This window comes from Lycium ferocissimum, chromosome 7, assembly GCF_029784015.1.
Source record: "Lycium ferocissimum isolate CSIRO_LF1 chromosome 7, AGI_CSIRO_Lferr_CH_V1, whole genome shotgun sequence".
Taxonomy (NCBI): domain Eukaryota; kingdom Viridiplantae; phylum Streptophyta; class Magnoliopsida; order Solanales; family Solanaceae; genus Lycium; species Lycium ferocissimum.
Genome location: NC_081348.1, coordinates 52472051 through 52491721, shown reverse-complemented (window position 1 = coordinate 52491721; position 19671 = coordinate 52472051). Strand labels below are relative to the sequence as shown.

The window sequence follows — 19671 nt, the reverse complement described above, 5'->3', positions numbered from 1 at the left end:
CGATTTTTTTGTCCACATGCTACCTAACAAAGGAAGTCAAATTATTACCTTAAACTATATGATCAGTCAAATAAGTCATATAAAACAGGAGATCTGATGATAATAAAGCTCTAGAAATTCGAAACTCGAAATTCCTCTAAGCATTCAAACAGTGAAACATCAGGAAACCACAGTTTTTCAAACTACAACATCAAAAGACATCAAATTGTAACATAACTACACCAAATTGCATTTAAAAAAAAAAAATGAAAATTCATTCTGTGGCAAATCAATATTTGAAGCTAAATTGGTTAGATCAACTCAATATTCTAAAATTAAAATTTAGATATTCAAAAACTTTACGAAAAGTACTATAAGTTGCAATTCTTCTCGGATAAAACAATACATCTTAAAGTATTACTCGAAGTTTACACAGTTTGAATCTCCAAAAAAAACTAAAGTTACCTATAAATTGAGACAAAGTTAGTAAGTTTCGAAATTCATACTATGAATCCTATAAGTTGCCATTCTTCTCATATCAATAAGATGAAAAAAATACATTTTTAAATTATTAGTCAAAGTTTACATAATTTGAATCTCAAAAATCGGAAAGTATCACATAAATTGACGGAGAAGGAGTATAAAGTTTTGAAAATCATACTGTAGCAGTAATATCAGTAACCGACAATCCTCTTTTCCTCCGAAACCGTTGTAATAACGAATCAACAACAACAACTCTATTCCTCTTCTGGAACCTTCCAGAATCTTCTACATCAACAACTACCGCATCACTTTGCTGCGACGAACCACCACAACTCGATAAACTCCGTTTCGATAACAGAGTAATTGACCTAACATTGTTCTTAAAATGAGCCGAAGCGCGTGATGGTGACGTAACCAATGAGGGGTGGCGGAAAAAGCAGCTTCGATTAACGCCATTTCTTCGTCACTGATGATTTCCAATGGAATTTCAGGTATTGTTTGTTGTTTTGGTTTGGTGATGTTGTGTGAATCGGTCATTTTGGACTGAGTTGGTAACGAGTTGTGGGCATGTGACCGTTGACACAGCATAAATGGAGGATCAATATTTATTTATATAACTGTTTGTGTGAAACGTCGGTCAACTAAATTTTAAATTTTAAAATTTTGAAAAGGGTAAATTAGCCTTTTTAGTGGTCTCTTGTTTATTGATAAATTTTTATTTTAGTCCTTACTAATCTGACTAGGTTTGCTTAACTTTTCTCTTTTGGTGTTTTGCTTGTGAATAATCACAATATTCCTAAAGTATTAATGGGTTTATCATTAAATTACTCATGTGTTATGTTAAACTTGTAATGTTATTCCATATTTGAGGGTGATGTATACTAAAAAAATTTTTACGTAAAGGGATCAAAAATAACATTTCAATAAACTGAAGGTGTCCTTCAGAACATTTGATTTAAATGGTTAGTCATATATCATAGCGATCAAAATCAAAGTTTACGATAATTAAAGAATCAAACTCGCTATTACCCATTTAAACATAACTATTTTAGCACGTTTTTCCTCTTCTTTTTGTGTTGTTATTTTGATGATTTTGTGGTGTTGTGTGACTTGGTGATTGTGAATCGATCATTTTGGACTGAGTTGGTAAACGAGATGTGGATGTCACCGTTGGTAACGGCATGAATGGAGGATCGAAAGGATTATATATTGTTTTGTTTGTATGGATGTCAACAAAACAACAACATACCTGAAATCCAAACGTGCCTATAAGGAGTACAGTAGCCTTACTCCCACTAGAGGAGGGATTTTCGAAAGACCTCACCAGAGAGAAACAAGACAAAAGAGTCAGATAAGGACAAGCATATCAGAATAATGCAAAAAATAAGAAATAACAAGAGCGAAGAGCCAACAAATATAAGCAGGAATCACAGGGCAATAAACGATAGAGCAACTACGACCACTAGTGCAAGAGAATAAGTGAGCACCTACTACCTTCTATTCTAATCGAGTCCTCCACAACCTCCTATCTAGCAGTCTCATCTTCAGTAACGAAATCACCATGGATGTACTAACTAAATTTTAAAAGAAACTTGGATCCTTCTTAGTACAAGAAATTTGTCAAAGTAATTGTCATAATTTATGATAAAATTGTTAAGTGTTTTCAACTACGCTTAGTATTAAAGAAGGCTTCTCTTTTAATTCGTCTTCAATTTTCCAAAAAAGATGATAATAAGTAGGGCTATTAGTGTAGGTAGTTTAGTAAACTCCACATTATATTGATTGATTAACTATTGATTTCGCTTTTTACAGATATTTATTTAAATCATTATTAGAAGAATTAATCAAATTCTGATGCCTTACTAAAAGTTTGAACATTGCTTTCCTCTCATTTAAATGTCTTAGATTTTGACTAGATACGAAATTTAAGAAATAAAGAGAGACTTTTGAATCTTGTAGTTCTAAAATTAAATATGTACTCCCTCTATTCACTTTAAGATATCAGAAAAACAATTTATTTTTTACTCGTTTTTCTGCATAGATTAAATCTTTCCTTCAAATTATTTTTCAAATCCAATAAAAATATGCACCAATTAATATGGGTACGTTGGTAAATTATGCACTTAATTTATTATTTCTTAAACGATGAAAAGTCCAAAGTGGGCAAATAAAATAACGAAAGGAGATATAATGGGGCAATTTGCGGGATTGCCTTATTGGGTGGTCTTTAATTTTTAACTTCGTAAAATGTTTTAACTTTGCCTTTAAAGCGTAATTTGAGCACCACAGTGTGTAATTTATCCATGGCCGAATTTGCAAATTTGCGCCTTTAGTGAAGACTACACGCGTACAAATTTCTGGCCCAAATTATGTACCGTCTTAATTCTCGCTTTGCGAATTTTTTTTTTTTTTTTTTTTTATCGAAATTGCCTAACCCACAATCTAAGACAGCGCGAAAGGACAAAACTTATAAACCACCAATTTAAAGGGCAAAAATTAAAGACCACTCCAAATGAAGGGCAATCATCATAAAAAAGCATATAACGTACTAAAATGTTCTTCAATCTCATTATAAATTAAATATGTATATAATGTACTAAAGTGTCCTTGAATCTCGTGGTTATAAATTTGTCAGCGAATTCAATTATCACCTTATTAAATATAGAAAAAAACACTCTTTTTGGGAAAGATAAAAACGAAAATAAGACTACTTAAATCGTGATTTATGAGAGTATTCATTTAAAACAATATTTTAGGATGGACTAATAGTAATCCTGTAAATGCTTCTTTAATGAAAGCAGTTCTTGAACCTATAAGCATACCTACCTCTCTTTAGGACTTGATCCTCTTCTAGATGAAACGTAGTAAATTGAGATGTAAACACACAAAAAGTGATAGTTTGTATTGTGTTTTTGACTATTAACTTTTATTTAATGTTTTTCAATTAGGGATCTGGAAGGGGAAGTAAAGGGAACATAATCAATCAACATACACTTATTATGGGAGACTCCACTGATATTACTAGATTAAACCAGATAGATCCGCCCCCATTTTGTTAAATTCAGAAGAGTGTTTTTGAAATAATAAGTCGTGAAAAGTCCGTAAAATAAGTTAGGCAAATGCGAAGAAAGAAGAATTTACATTATGAATAATAGTACACGAACATTGAGCGTTTCTTTGGTTGTCCTCAGTTTCCTAGTGGAGGCAGTACCGGCTCGGGTCAAGCAGATGGAGCAACTGCTTTAGGCCATATTAATGAATATTGTAAAAGTTGGTCTTATGTGTTAATTTTTTTTTAAAAAAATAGTAAATATTACAATAAAAGGGTATAAGATCTGCAGAACAATTTTTGATGTAATTTAAAGTGTATATATATATATGAGGTAATTTTATACAATCCAATTTTTTTTTTAACTGCTCCTTTAAAAAGTTTTTGTTTATGCTCTTTTCTTCCTATATTAAATTATTTATTCTCACAAAACAGGGTTGTAATACATCAAATTGCACTCATTTTTTCTTGGGTTGTTGGGCATAGCAACAAGCAAATCGAAATAGTGAAATTTTGTCGTAATATCAGGATTTATCAAATTTTAGAATTTGGTTCTATTGTTCTAACACTATTGATACTCTTTCGGTTCTTTTCTTTTTAATTTGAATGTTTTATATTTGCGTTTTTAATATATGCATGACACTTCTTTCCTTATTAAAATCCTAAAATAACAATTAAAAATTTTGCATTTAAAAGGCTAGAAAAAAATACTTACATAAAATAATATATATGCAAATTAATTTTTATCAAAAAAAAAAAAAAACTTTAGGCCTCATATTGAAATTTGACTTTAGGCCACCAATCAAGTTGAGCCGCCCTCGGTGAGATGTCAATCCAACACCACCCTCAACCACCACAACCCACACCCACCCTCATGCATCGGTAGGCTATTATTCGTGGTGCGAGGGCGGGCTTTGAATGAAAAGAATAATCTTACAAATATTTTACATTTTATTTACAAACTTTATATGTTCTTTGTAATTGATTCTCTCTAGTAAAAGGTGTTCAATTAAAATAACATTTGCAATAGACCGAAACTAAATCTCCCATTTCCTCATCACTAACAAGCTTTATACACAAACGCTCCAAATTGGTGACATGTTTCTGTGTTTTTCCTACAGCATGAAAAGCACATCATCCAATACAATTCTGCTTGGAGTAAGTCAGCCACAGCCATTTCCACATTTAGTAGTGCTGTCCTTCAGGACTGATGTTGCTAGAATCCAAAGATCAAGTCTTGTCTTCAATCTTAGGCTTCACCTTTCAACTTCTAACTACCCTTCCACATTTCCCAATAATTAAGTAGGCGTTTGAACACAAAGTTGGTTGAAATTGAAGGAAAAAAAATGTGATTTTTGAAATTAACGTGTTGATATTTGAAAGTTGAAGTTATGTTTGAACATACGATACTTGAAAAAAGTTTTAAAAATCTTAAATTTGGATTAAATTGACGAGTAAGTGTGGGCTCATCCATACGGTTATGCACTCTTAATGATCCCGACTTTGACTTTAGCACAAATAGATGTCCATATATATAAAAATTTAGCTTAGTGACCTCGACTTCCAGAATCCCTTTTCCGGTAATTAACTGAAGTTTTGCTAGTGAAAAGATCTTTTACAAAAAAATTATCTCCTAAAGCTAACCAAAAATTTGTATTTCAGGCGTTACGAACAAGTTTTAGGGCATGAGCAGCTCCTTAAGTAGAATCCAGCGCCATAGGAAAAAATGCGATTATCCGAGACTTTTTCATCCGAGACAAATTGAATCAAATAGAGCCTTACTATATATTTTTTATAAAGCTGGATGTTAAATGCAAAGCAGGCGGCACATCGACTTGGAGTTGTATTAATTACCACCTACATAACCTTGCTCATATTTGGACAGAAAGCAAATGAAGAAACATCTTCATTGTAGTCGAATCATCCCATACCGTAACGAACTTCCAAGTCTGGTTTATCTAAAAACCCTGCCAACAACCTATAATACTGGACATTTTCAAATAATAGTAATGAAGTTATCATTAATTTAAATAATGTTTAATTGCAAAATATTGCTTGAGAAAATTATAAGCTAGCCATTATAATTATATGTAAGCTGGAGACCAATATGAGATAGACAATTAAAAACTTAAATAAAGAAACAGAAGCAGCTACATTCATCTTATATCACTCCCCCTTTTCCAGGGAACAAAATTGAAGGACGACTTAAAAGACTACATTTAACCACACCAGAAAAGGACTTCCTGAAAAAAGAATACCATCTCTTATACTCGAGGTGTAGAAACACAAACTTTTTTTTTTCATAACTGATAAATCCCCGTGGACCAGTGTGATGCAAGGTTCAGCTACCTTTCTCCACTTAAATACTAGCTTTTTTTTTTTGTTTGTGGAGCATTCGAACTCAAGACATGAAGAGCTCTTACCACTAACCGAAAGCCCTGTGGGCAAGCTGGAGAACTTACCCCTTAAATCGGATATTTCGACTAACACTGCAGCATTAATTCCTGTATCTTCTCCACCATAAGGACCTTTTAGTCTTAATTGTCCGAACTTGTCCTTCCCTACGTTTCTGGAGCTCTCTCATGTTTTACGGAGAGAGATATAGACAGAGTTCAACAACATTGTTATATCAGAAATTTAGTTATTTCAAGCACAAAGCATTCTGCTTTAGCCACTTACCCTGTATTTCTTCCTTGGATTTTTATCTTGCTTCTTACGATTACGAGTAAGGCCCCTGTTTTTCTCCATCTAGAAGATAAAGAACTGATTATCTTTAGTGAAACCAAAAAAGAAAAGCAATGTCATGATTGCAACTGGCAGCAAAGCTAATGTCATACCTGGACATTTATCTGGCGCTTTCCATCCAGAAGGTTTTCTGGCTCTAACGGCATAGCTGGGGATCTACGGTGGCAAATTATGGTGATTTAAGTGAATCAAAGTGAGCAAAATGAATGTGGGTTCTGGGGTATGCACTAACAGAAAATAGCCAAGCAGATAAGAGACGGGAATCCCATTGAACTAGAGAAACAAAATGCAGGAGACATAGCCTATTTGGCCAGGCTTTCAGAATCTGCTTATTTGGAAAGTGCTTTTTGAGAAAGTACTTTTGGAGAGTAGTAGTTTGTGTTTGGCTAATCAATTTGGAAGCACTTTTGCCAATATTAGAGCAGTACCTTGTGCTTGGCCAATATTAAAAAGTGCTTTTGGGGAAAAGTTACTTTTTTAGCTTCTGAAAAACAACTTATATGTTGTTGCTCAAAAGCACTTATATTTTCTCTAAAAGCTTGGCAAAACAGGCTATTATAAGGATAATACATAAAAATCCATATTGCCATGGGCATCCTCGAAATCTTTTGACATGAAAGCAGTTTAGCATGCTTTTATGAGCTTTGCTTTAACAATCTTAGAACAATATTGAGTCTAACCTGGAATACATCTTTTCTTTAGCAGCAATCTTAGCTGAATGTTGCTTTTCGGCTTCTCTGTAGTATTCCAAATCTGAGTCCATTTCACTATCGTCAGAAGTAGCACCAACATCATCGCTTGCATGGTCACCAGGCTCATCTTTGACATCATCGAAAGGTTCAACCCCAGCTCCAGCTAGAACTCTCATTTCATGCTTTCTTCTCCTTTCTCCAATGTCATCCCGTTTTGGTAAATCATCATCACCAGAGATTACCTTCCAAAGGAACAAAACTTATTATAATACATCTAATTAGGTTAAATCACAGGAGACATACTAAAAGAATTTTGAAAGCAGAAAAGAATTCAATGCAAGGAAAAAAATAACTGTAACAACAATCCACTTTAACAGAAGTAAAATACAAACACAGATATAGTTGTCAAGTTCGAGCCCTGGGATTGGAGAATTCCTCGTAGGGAGTGTTTCCCCCTTTAATGGCCCATATGCAGTTGCCAATAGGTTTCGGATATCATATGCATATGGATAAACCAAAAATATATACATCTTTTTTATAAGGAGAAAATAAGACACAAACACATATATAATACCGAGGAAACAGGAAAGAAGAAGTGTGTATCATAAAGCAAATTTTGCAGGCAATATCATAAGTAAGAACTGCTTGCACTATTATTCTGCGCTGTATTTCTTTGATTTCGTAATAGTGATATTTATGAAAGAGTATATCAAGATTTTTGGAACTCGAAGACGAAGAGCAGCTAAACACAACATGTGCCAAACATGAAGGCTTTCTAAATAATCCTAATTGCCACAAGTTAGGAAACTATAACATCAAACAATAGAACACACATTTGTCTTCACTCTGGTAAGCACACTGGGAAATTAAAAATTTAACAATAACATCCAGTCAAAATGCAGCTGAATACGACTCAAATAACATAAATTACGACCTCATTCAATTACGACATCCTAAAGGGGTATCTTCTTTGGAATACATGCAAAGATATCTCCCTCCATCACAAATCAATTGGCCATTTACAATATATCAAGGGCAAACAGGTTTCTTTTTTCAAATACTTGGGAATTGCTATAAAAGAGGCAAGAAGCAATAAGGGAAAACAGTTAAGTGACCACCAATAAAGGAAAAAAGGGAAACTCTATTGCCAATCATACAGAGACAGAAGTTGAAAAGACTGTCAAACTCCACAAGTACAGAGAGAATCAATCTCAATGCAGTTGCATACATGCACATAAAAGAAGGATTTTTTTTTTTTTGACAAAGAAAAAAAAGACGTGATATTTATTTACATGAAAATCAACAAAATGAAGAGAGAATTAGAGCATTTATGATCCACACCTTCGGTCTTGCTACTTGAGGAGTTACAAGCCTAGACAGCTTGTTTATACTTCGTGTCTCACAATCATCTCCAGCACCCATGGCATCATCATCAAAATCATCAGGTGTTGCCAACGATCTGCATATAATTCATTGGACTTCCCATCAGTGGTTTCATGTAAACATTAAGTTATGTAGATTACCAGAAGAGGTAAATGGAGCAATATATTGTGAAGCAATTGATACCCATTCAGTAGTCGCGAGCGCTTGTTTTGTTTTTCATGTTTATGTGCAATGGAACTTAAGACACCTGTGTGCTTCAATTTTTCCTCAAGGGCAGCTCTCACTTTTAACATTTCCATGCTTTGGATACCAACTTGATCGTCCTGCCACAAATCTTTAATGTTAGATAATTTGGTCTACATCTTACGGGTATTACAAAAAAAAAAAAAAAAGAAGAGGTCCGGTTGTCTTGCAAATAGGAGCATGGGTGAAACAGTTGCTAGAAATAAAAATGACAATGAAATTGGCACTAGTCTGCTGATACTTGATTCGTATTGTAACAGTGACACACTCGACTGCTGATGGTTGATAAGCAGAACAATGGTGTGCTTATATACATATACCATTTACCTTACGTTTGCGTTTTGAATCGTTTTTCCGTTGACTCTTTAAACCATTTGCCTCCACCAACTCAGCTTCATGAGGCTAAAACAACGGAAAGAATTAGACTAAATTTTAAACAGTTGCTTAATAAAAAGTATAAAAGGTCTTCAAGTCAGCCCAAATTTAAATATAAAAAGAAGGATGATGCTTGAGCAACAAAATAAGATGAATCAAACTCGAAATTACCTCTTTTTCTTGAATATCAGTTGATGCCACAGAAGGCTTGTTAATGGGGAGAGGTTCAGAATCCAAGTTCCTTCCCGCCAATTTTACACCAGTTACATTATCAACATTCTTGTGCATAAAGTCTTCTAGTTCAGAAGGAAGGTTTCCATCAAGTTCTTTCATCTGCATAAATTAATTTGTAAGAAAGATAGGAAGAGGGAGCAAGGTATGCGCATTGAAGCTAGCCAAGAACTAAAGAAAGCAGAAGAACCAGGAGAGGACTTAACAACTATTTGGCAACATCGTTTAGCATCTACACAAGCTAAGTGCGTTAATTCAGTACACGATTGACAAATTTGATATGTTAGGTTATGATCAGTTTACATATTATTTCCACTTCAAATTCTCCAAGTTCGAGAATTAAAAAATCCCTTCCCGGAAGTCCCCATATAACTTTTTGATGTATCAGTTTAGCTAGCATGCAAGACAGACAGATTTAGTCTATAAATTGAAGTAATAAGAAGGCTGGAGACTATTTTATGGGGTATTCACTTAAGAAGAACTATGCAAGAGTAGGAAACTGAGGATTTAACTTCTTGTAAAACAATGTAAAAGGAAGGATACTTGGTACGAAAATGACAAAACAGTTTGGGGTGGTAGGAATTAGTGACTGTTATATCTATTTACATTAACTGCAGAAGGGTCTGCAGAACAGCAGAACACCAAAGAAAATTAATCCATTTGTTAGGGCTGAATATTTTGCAGAGGCATCGATGGATCTTCAGAGATAATGGAAGATGCCTATCATCTTTCTTTGCATCGAAAACTTGTGGCAGAAGTGTGGAATCTAATGCTGAATGTTTTGTTGGGAGAACAGATAATACAGGATGCTGCTGCAAACTATTGGTGTGGGTGTGTGTGTGTGGGGGGGGGGGGGGAGGGCTTGGGATGTGGGGATTAAAAGAGGGGCGGAAAAGAAAGCATAGGCAGTTATCCATGTGCAGTCATGTGGGACACAAGGTGAGAAAGACATCATAGAGCTTCTAATGTAATGGAAAAGAGTTGTTTTACTCTTGCATTTCTTTCAAATCATTTTCTGTAAAACAATTTTTTGAGCTGAGGGTCTACTGGAAACAGCCTCTCTACCCCACAAAGGTAGGGGCAAGGTCCGCGTACACCCCACCCTCCCCAGACCCACTTGTGGGAATAGGGTATGTTGTTGTAGATTACCAGTAAGATACTTTTTACACTGAACTAATGAAGAAATAGCCCAGATGCAGACAGATTAGCGGACTTTTTACGAGGGTGGTTAAAAAACTGAAACCTTATCGAACATAGAGCTATTCTTTATAAGTATTAACAAGTGGCCTCTAACTTTCCCGTGAGCTAAATAACTACACTAGTTATAGTTGTCTCAACCTTTTCCAGGTTTAACAGCTAACGTTACCTTTATATTGCAAGTCTACTGATATTACCATATGAGGTGGTCAAGCAACTAAATGTATTTAAATGGGTAGGTGAGCTCAATTTGCTTAGTAGATATTTGTATTTAAAGCAGTCATCTCATCAATTATGCATATCTGGACCACATAATCAAGTGATTGATTTTCCAGCAAAGAATGTCATCATTAACAGAATTAACAAAAACAGGCAAGCAGTAACTTGGCCATGTTTCGTAGTTTGAATCCTGAGATAAGAGTTGTAACCTTATTCATCAGATTCTTGATCTCCACCAAGCGTGAAATGACTGGATGATCACGCACTGGTTGTCCCTCAGATTTGAGAAGAAGATAGAAGGTGATAGCTTGGCAATATGACAGCAGAAGCAGCTTCTTCACTCCTCAATGTAGTGCATCCCGCCTTTTACCATAATCTCTCCATTAATCTTAATAGAGAAAAATGAAGTTAAATGCTGACAGGTGCAATATCATTCCAAGATAAACTATCTTAGCAAAAGCTGCATTCAGTTTCTAACCAGGAGAGCAGCTAATTCAATCGTTAACTATACTTGTCATTTAATACTACCCCAACCAGTCATTTCTAAACCTTTCATTATTTTACCCTTTCAGCTGAACATCTTTATATCAGTAACAGAGCCCATGTAACTAACTATAAAGATTTTGTCACTGGAGAACCCCAAAACTGTTTGAAAGGTACCACAGCCAAGCAGGTCAAAATTAGATGTGGATTTCACAATTTAAATACAATTTGGCATTTGCGAGAAGCACTTAGACAAGTATCTTCCAAAGCAGCTTCAGGTATGTATAGCATAATAACGACTGACATGTAGTTAGTGGAACTTCAGAATGCCCATACCTTGTTGCATAGGGGATCAACTTTGTTATCGAGCTCCTCAAGCGCTTCACCAAGCTCAGACAGCAAACCAACCAATTCAGGTGCAGAACTGTAACCACAAGAAGATCATAGCATCAGAAGCATAACTTTTTTTTTTTTTTTAGAGAGGATTGAGTCAGAAGCATAATCTAGCCCTGCAAATAATAAATGTTTGCTACGTACCAGATAATATCTAGCCAATGACAGTAGAAGCAGACACACATATTGAAGATTCTTATTTTGGATTCTAATTAATCACAAGCATGCAATGTAGAATGCCATAAAAAGAAGACAACTGCCAGGGACGGAACGTACAGACATTTCAGCTGAACATTTGTGATCCTGTACACTACATATTCGGTAATCTCGTCCAGGAAGCTGACTAGTTATTTCATAATCTCAACTCAGTGTACTTAACTCCAAGGTGAGTCCCCAGATCTCGTGAAAGCTCCATTTCATTCTCCCTTGCTGAAGTAACACATCGACACCTTTGAAGTAGCTCACTGATTCCCCCGTAATCCCATGCCCCCTACAGCTAGCTACCCCTGAACACTTAACAGCAACTTGATTTTGTGATTCAATTGCTTCCCAGAAGCCTACTTTTCTCCTTGTTCGACATGGTCTTGGTACAAACAATAGCTTATGAGGCACATTTAAGAAAATAGACGCAGAGGTTACTAAAATCCAGCGGATCACTTTTCAAGATCTTCTGGCATTCTAAGGTACATGCACTCTTGTCCTACCACTTTACCTCTGTAATATATTGTACTTCCTAGACATATAATCAACTTCCTCATAAAAAATGTGAAGCCATAGATAACAATGAGCCGCAAGTCATGCATCTTCTGGCTTTCTTCTGTTGCACCTATCACGGGTCCCCCACACAGCATAATCAAAAATGTGTCATCGATATTCAATCTCCCTATCTTCATCAGTAAGCTTTTCTGCTTAGTACGGTGTTCAATAACCTCAAGTCCGCCATCCCCATGCAGATCAAACATCCAACAGGGACAGCTACTAACAATCAGAACTTCATACTGAAGCCTCTGACACGACACATATCATGATCCATTTTTAAATGGTCAACTTGAGGACATTGTAGAGATGAGTCTCAAATAGTATTGTCATTATTGAGTCCGAACTACACATGCAGTTTTTGTTCTTTGTCAACTTCCACACAGGGTGAGCCCTTCGGGTGTGGGTTCGGTTGTTTCCAGGTAGCTTTGTCCGAACTATATATTTGTATTAAAAATTTTGTCAAATATGTACAAATTATTAATTAAGAACCCAGCAACTTTAAAGAATTAGAACCCCGAACCCACAAGCTTCGAATCGGCTCCGCCTCTCGCTTCCACAACCTTTAGCAGTAAAATTAAGCATATATTTTGAGTACCAAATTTTTTTTTTTTTTTTGAAACTGGTAACTGTATTTTCAGTACCAAACCTTAATTCATCACCCGCTTCTTTCTCTTCTATTTGTTTTCCCAATTGTTGAGAATCGTACTGATATATATCTGAATTTAAACTTAATAAAAAATGCTAGCAATAATTGTGGCAAATGATAGTAATTGTAACTTATGTGCCACCTCTACATTACATAACATCGTTGACAATGAGTCAATGACAAGCAATCGAATTTAAAGGAAGCAACATTTTGCCATGAAATTAGAATATGCAGGACAGAGAAACTCACCTATAGACAACATCCATTTGCTCTTCTTTTGTCAACGCATTCAAATCCTTCTGCACTTCCTCATAAGCCGTGCCAGCTTCATTTTTGGCTTCTCCATCTGCAGAAACTGCTGATCCAGGTTTTCCTTGGGCCAAAATTTCCTGCAATGTTACCCCATAAGATTCTACTTCCGACCTCAAAAGAATAGGAAAAAATCATTGAATGGACATTGTATGGAAATTGAATTTCTCACCTCAAATGTGGGTTCTTCATCATCTTCAATACCAAAATCTGCTGCAGATAAGGATTTGGCTTTTTTCTGCTGCATTCTCAACACCTCTGCCTCCTCCTCGGCGATAAGGTCCTCATCACTCGAATCTACCTCAACATTCTACCAAAACAAAAATGTTGAAGAACTATGTTACATGTACTGTTGAAACAGTATGAAGAGATCACTCCTCTGACATCACATTGTTGTTTCCAGAGCCAGTAAAGTATTGGTTTCTCCAAGCATGCCATATATAATGTCATAGAACATAGAAGTTAAAAAAATAATTAGGCGAAATGCTACCTCCTTCTGTTGATAATAGATATTCTTTCCTCTTCCCCACAGAGGCCTCTCTTCTTTCTCCTCTTCAGCTTCATCATGCATTTCATCCTCAACCCCACCCAAAGTAGCTTTTAAATATTTCTGTGTCCTTGCAACTAAATTAAAAAATAGGTACTCAAATTAGATATTAAGAGGTTCCCCAATCAGAAGATCCAAGGAAAGACGCCAAAAAGAGGCAAGCAAAAGAGATCGAGAACCAAATGAAATGTAAAAGCCAGAATTAGAAGGAAGCCAACAGCTTACTAATTCAATCAATCTATGAGGATGAAAAAAGGTGCAGCAGCCCAGTGCAGAAAACTCAAATTTAGGAATCACAATAGAAATAGTAGCTAAATGGTTAGACCTACTGAGCTTCATGCAATATTACACAGTTCGAACACACCATTAATATTCAATCTCCAGCCTAATTAGCATCAATTCAGTAATCAAACACTAGAATTGCATGAATACTAACCACCACACCACGTGCATTTTCAAAATCTTAATGACAATTAAAAAACTAAAAGCTGCTATATTTCTCTTCTGCTTCCTTTTTTTAGCACAGAAGCTCCTAAAATAAATATAAACTAATCATACGCTATATGTTGCCTTCAGAAGCATTAAAAGGGTATATCAGAGAAGAATTTCAAAACAAAGAAACAAGATAGGTTGTTCAGCTAAATTATTTCTTTTCAATTTTAAAAAAAAAAAAAAAAAAAAGCAGTCACAAATTCGAATTTAATTGCATACTTTTAGCACCAAGGCCAAGAAGTTTAGCATCATCAAGTCGTCGTTGTCGTCTTCATCCTCCTCATCTTCATCCTCCTGTAAAAAAATAAACAGTTCCCCAACCTTGAGCAATTAGTTGACGTGTTTTATATCAAATTAATACTCTAATTACTCAATAAAGTTTATAAGCCTTCAGTGTGAACATAAAAGTTGGAAAAGAAAACCCAGCATCACCTTAAGATCATACACGGGATGCTCATTATCCTCATCCGACTCGCAGAATCTTCATTAACATTCAGCGGAATGATATCTCTCTTTTCATGAACTGTAATTAACCAAATAGATATCAGTAACACAGAAAATCTTTAACATAAAAAGCATTTTTTTTTCCTGATACTCTCTCCGTCTCCCCTTAGGGCGGAGCTATAGCTACGCCTACGGTTTCGGCAGAACCCAACAGCGTTGGCTCAAACCATGTTTTTGTGTATATATATAAATAATTTATCAAGAACCTAGTAAGCTGTGTTTCTAGAATTTAGAACTCACAAACTCAAAAATCTAGCTAAGCCTCTCGCTCTCCCTCCCCCCGTGGTCTCAAAAAAGTAGTTTTCTGCTAAAAAAACATTTTTTGCAAATTGTTTTCTGTATCTATTCATTAGCCTTCAGTGGAATGATATCTCTCTCTTCATGAACTACAATTAAACCAAATAAATCAGTAACACAAAAATATTAAACATAAAGAGGCAACTTTTCTAATGTTCGGCAAAACCTAATAGCTCAATTGTATTTACCTATTATTTTTATTTAAAATCCACTTAATATTTATAGATATTTTATCAAGAACCCAATAAGTTGTCTTTTCTAGAATTTAGAACCCATAAACTCAAAATTCTAGCTAAAAATTTCTAACTAAAAAAACCATTTTTTGCATATTTTTTGTACCTATTAGAGTACATAGAAAGGAAAAAACTTACAGGTATCAATACCATCATTCATCATATCATCATCTTCATTGTAAAATCAAGTTTTGTATCTACAAATCCACTTAATATGTACAAATAATTTATCAAGAACCTAGTATGCTGCATTTTCTAGAATTTAAAACCCATAACCTCAAAATTTTTAGCTACATCACTGCTCTTCTTCCTATGTGAACTCAAAAAAAGAAAATTTATAACTAAAAAAAACCATTTTTTTTTTTTTGCATATTTATTTTTGGTATCAATTAAATAAGAGTATATAGAAAGGAAAAAAACTTACAGGCATCAATAGCATCATTCATCATATCATCATCTTCATTATAAAATCAAGTTTTGATTTTTTTGGAGGGTTGTTTTCCTTCTTCTTGAACTTCCTGATTTCTTTCCCATTTTTTAGGCAAAGGGTTTAAGCTAAAACCCTAAAAAGATTAAACCCTTTATTTTCAAGAGAATTGTTTTAAGAAAATTTAAGAAATAAAGAGAGTTTCAATGGCTTTCAAAGGGAAGTGAGAGTTGTGACGGCGAGTTGTAGGCAAAGATTGAGTACCTATTTTTCCAAGTTGTGTTCTTTTTCTTTTTCTATTATTTTTTGTTTTTGTTTCTGGTTATATTTTCTTTTTCTCCTAGAAACTTCTCAATATGGTTTTGTTTCCCTTTTTTTCTTTCCTTTTTTTGTTAGGTGTTTACCCCAAATAATATCAGTTTACTATAATTATATAATTTAAGTAAAAAATATATTAATTAATTATAAGTAAGTGAAAGAAAATATGTGTGTCATTTATTAAAGGAATAATAATAATATACTCAGTATAATCTCACAAATAAGATTTTGGGAGGGTGGTGTGTATGCGGTCTTACCCTCATCTTGTGAAGATAGAGAGATTGTTTCAGATACCTCGACTCAAATAAACCATATCAAACCAGGTATGAAAAGGAAATACAATTGGAGAAGAGTCCTATTGAAAATAATGAAGATAAAAAGAAGAACAGCAACAACAACAAATAATATGATAACTGAAACGAACGAAACAACATATAATAATAAAATGGAAGAATAAGATAATAGGAGAGGGATAATAATGAGGGAAAAGGTGCAAATACACCCCTCAACTTTGTAATTTAGAGCAGATATACCTCTCATTGGAAAAGTGGTGTATATATACCTCTGCAGTTACACAAATAGTGCAAATATACCCTTTTTGTTGATGAAATATTTTTTAAAAATCATTTAGCTTATGTTTTAATTTTAAAATGTCACGTGGTTTTAAAACAAAAGTCTACCCAATTTTTTTTAATAGATGTATTCTTTTAAAGACACGTGATAATTTTTTTCTTGTAGATTGGGTTTGGTTCGTTTAAAAAAATGGGTAGACATATTTGTTTATCACGTGCCTATAAAAAATAAGTTTACTAAAAAAAATAGGTAGACTTATTTTTCTAAAGCCACGTGACATTTTTTTAAATTAAAATATAAGCTAAATGATTTTAAAAAAATTATGTCAGTGATAATGGTATATTTGCACCATTTGTGCAACGACAGCACCATTTGTGTAACGGCGGGGTATACGCACCACTTTTTTAACGAGGGTATAGCTGCTCTAAATCACAAAGTTGAGGGGTATATTTGCACCTGTTGACACCCAATTTTGTCCTTCTTTTATTCCAATTTATTTCCTTGGGCTTTTAAATTTATTAACGAACTAAATCCTTTCTATTCACTACTATGTTAGTAATATTGCTACTATTATTTATAAGTATTGTTACTATGATACTATTATTTTAATATTACCCTCACATTACTACTTATTTATTACTTAAACTAGATAATATTTCTTATTCTATTACTCATTACCTATGTATTTATAGCTTTTATTCCTAGTAAATTAATAAATTATATATTATGACTTTTAATTACTAATTGTGTGATTTGTTACATATACTTTTCAAGTAAATAATTCTATTAAAAGGCCTGAAGAATTGGATTAGAAATTGGGAAAAGACCAACAATTTAGCTTCACAGATGACCCCAAATCATGCCCAAACAAGTCATTCACATCAGCAGCCCATCTTACACTCAACCCAACCCATAATTCTTTTAATACATTCCTTAACCCTTAAAAAAAAAAAAAAAAAAAAAAAAAAAGGAGCAGTTGCACCCCTCTCCAAAACAACCTCTCTCTCATCTCTTTCCTCTTTCAAGTAAAAATCAGCTTTCACAGCCATGCCAGGGGCTTGACCATTCCGTTTCTATGCAAGTCTCGAACATAGTCAACATAAGAGGTCAACAAACATTTTGAAAATCTGATTTTTTTACACAAGAAAATCGAAAAGCAGAGATTGAATCCCAACCCGTGACACCCCTCTACTCACCCTCAAACGGCTATTTCTTTCTTCTCTAGTGCAAAATTCTTCTTTTTTTCTCCTCTGAATTTTGGACCCTACAAAAAGCCTTACCAACTTTGTTTAAACCCGTTTTTGACATTTTCCAATTTGAAACTCAAATATCCAAACTCTAGCCTTTGTCTCCTATAAATGCTACCTTACATCTTCAGCAAAAGGGGACGTTTTTTGAACCACCTGGAAACTTTACCACACTCAACATTTTCATCTTTCCACTACAACTCTAAATCTTAGATTTGTTTAAATTTCCATTCTGTTTCGGCGGACTTTAGCCGCAATAGAGATTGTCGAACTCATTTTGTGTCGAGGTTCGGATCTGTTCATAACGAGAGAGTAGATTTGAGACCCCAACGTCCTAGTTCAATGCATCCACAAGAGGTAAATCCAATCCTTTCACTCATTTCTTGCTTTGTTCGAGACTAAAGTCCCTCCGTATAGATTAATGAATAAATGCTAGTGAACATGACTATTACTTTATTTGGTTAAGTTAGGTTCTGTTTTGTGCTATTATTAACCATGTATCTCGAAGCTTGAGTTTAAGGTCATACTTTCTGGATGTATTAATTCTAAAACATGAATGATAAATCTTTGACAAAATGCTAGTGAGCTTTCTATTTATTTAATGAGAAGTAATGGTGGTATGATATATGTTAAGTCCATTTCGGTGTTATGAAAAATGATAAGTGTAGGTGCATTGTGCTTCAAGATTTGGACTTGTATTATTCTGCTAATGTTTTAAAAGGTTTAACTTTGAGTCCTTTATGGATTAGCCATTATATTTGTTTACTACTACTAACTACTGTATATGTCTTAATGGGAGTACTATATTTGTTTCAGTTCATATAATGTCTACTATGAGTATGAATGTGTTGCTTAGAGATTTTTGAAATTAAATAATAGTGTGACTTTTACTTTCTCTGTCTTTCTCATGAACGTTTGAAAGGTATATGACCTTCTTCTAATCGTCTATCATTTTATTTTTCCTGTTTCGCATGCACACCGGAGCCGAAGAGTGTCATTTTGAGACTCAACGGCTCAACACCGTTCACGGAGTCCACACATCACTCACCATCAACTCGGCATATTGCAGAGCATTCCTATCGCTTGTGAAAGTCGAAAATGGCTTTCATTATTTTACGATACCATCTTTGCTTATCCGTTGGTGTGATTGAGATTTCCCATGTGACTACCTTTATTTGTACTTTGTGTGACCAATTGTTTAGACTTGAGTTACTATAATTTACTGTTTGTTTTAGCTAGCATCAGACTACTTACTATTCTACATGGAATATGCATTTAGATGTAAGGAAATTGAACAGGTGACTAGTTAGCTACGTCTCCAAGTTTTATCCTTTTGGGTGGAATTTGGTTAAGTGTTTTCATTAAAAGTCTTATTCCACAAAGCAGCCATCATTTTTCTCACTCATCTGATCTTGTTTGAATATAAATAGGTCTTCAAGTCACCAATTTAAGGTGCACCCGTTTTATCAAATAAGTTGTTTTGAGTTTTAAAAAAAGCACATTTCATGGGATTTTCATAAAACCATTTTCCAAGCATAAATTGAGAAGATTATTCAAGACACTCGCCGTTTGTACATAAATTTTACAACTTTACAACTAGCCTTTTTAATCAACTTAAGGCCTACGGCTTCTGCTAACCATTGTTAATGGATCTTAAAGGATGCTTAATACCTTCCCTTTAGATTAATTGAACTCTTACCTAGAATCATTTGGTTTCGTAGACTTTAAATCGGGAGTTAACTTTAGACAATCACTTTAGTAAACGTTAGGTGTCCTAATTCACCCTAAATTATTAGGTTGCGACTCCTTAACTTATTAACCCGGGAATTCCAAGTTGTAAAAGCGGT

General features: G+C 34.4%; 1 pseudogene; it reads right to left on the bottom strand.

Annotated features, from left to right (window-relative positions):
• Nucleotides 1–4516: 4516 nt before the first annotated feature.
• LOC132062315 (protein THALLO-like) lies at nt 4517–15794 on the bottom strand (annotated as a pseudogene).
• Nucleotides 15795–19671: the final 3877 nt, after the last annotated feature.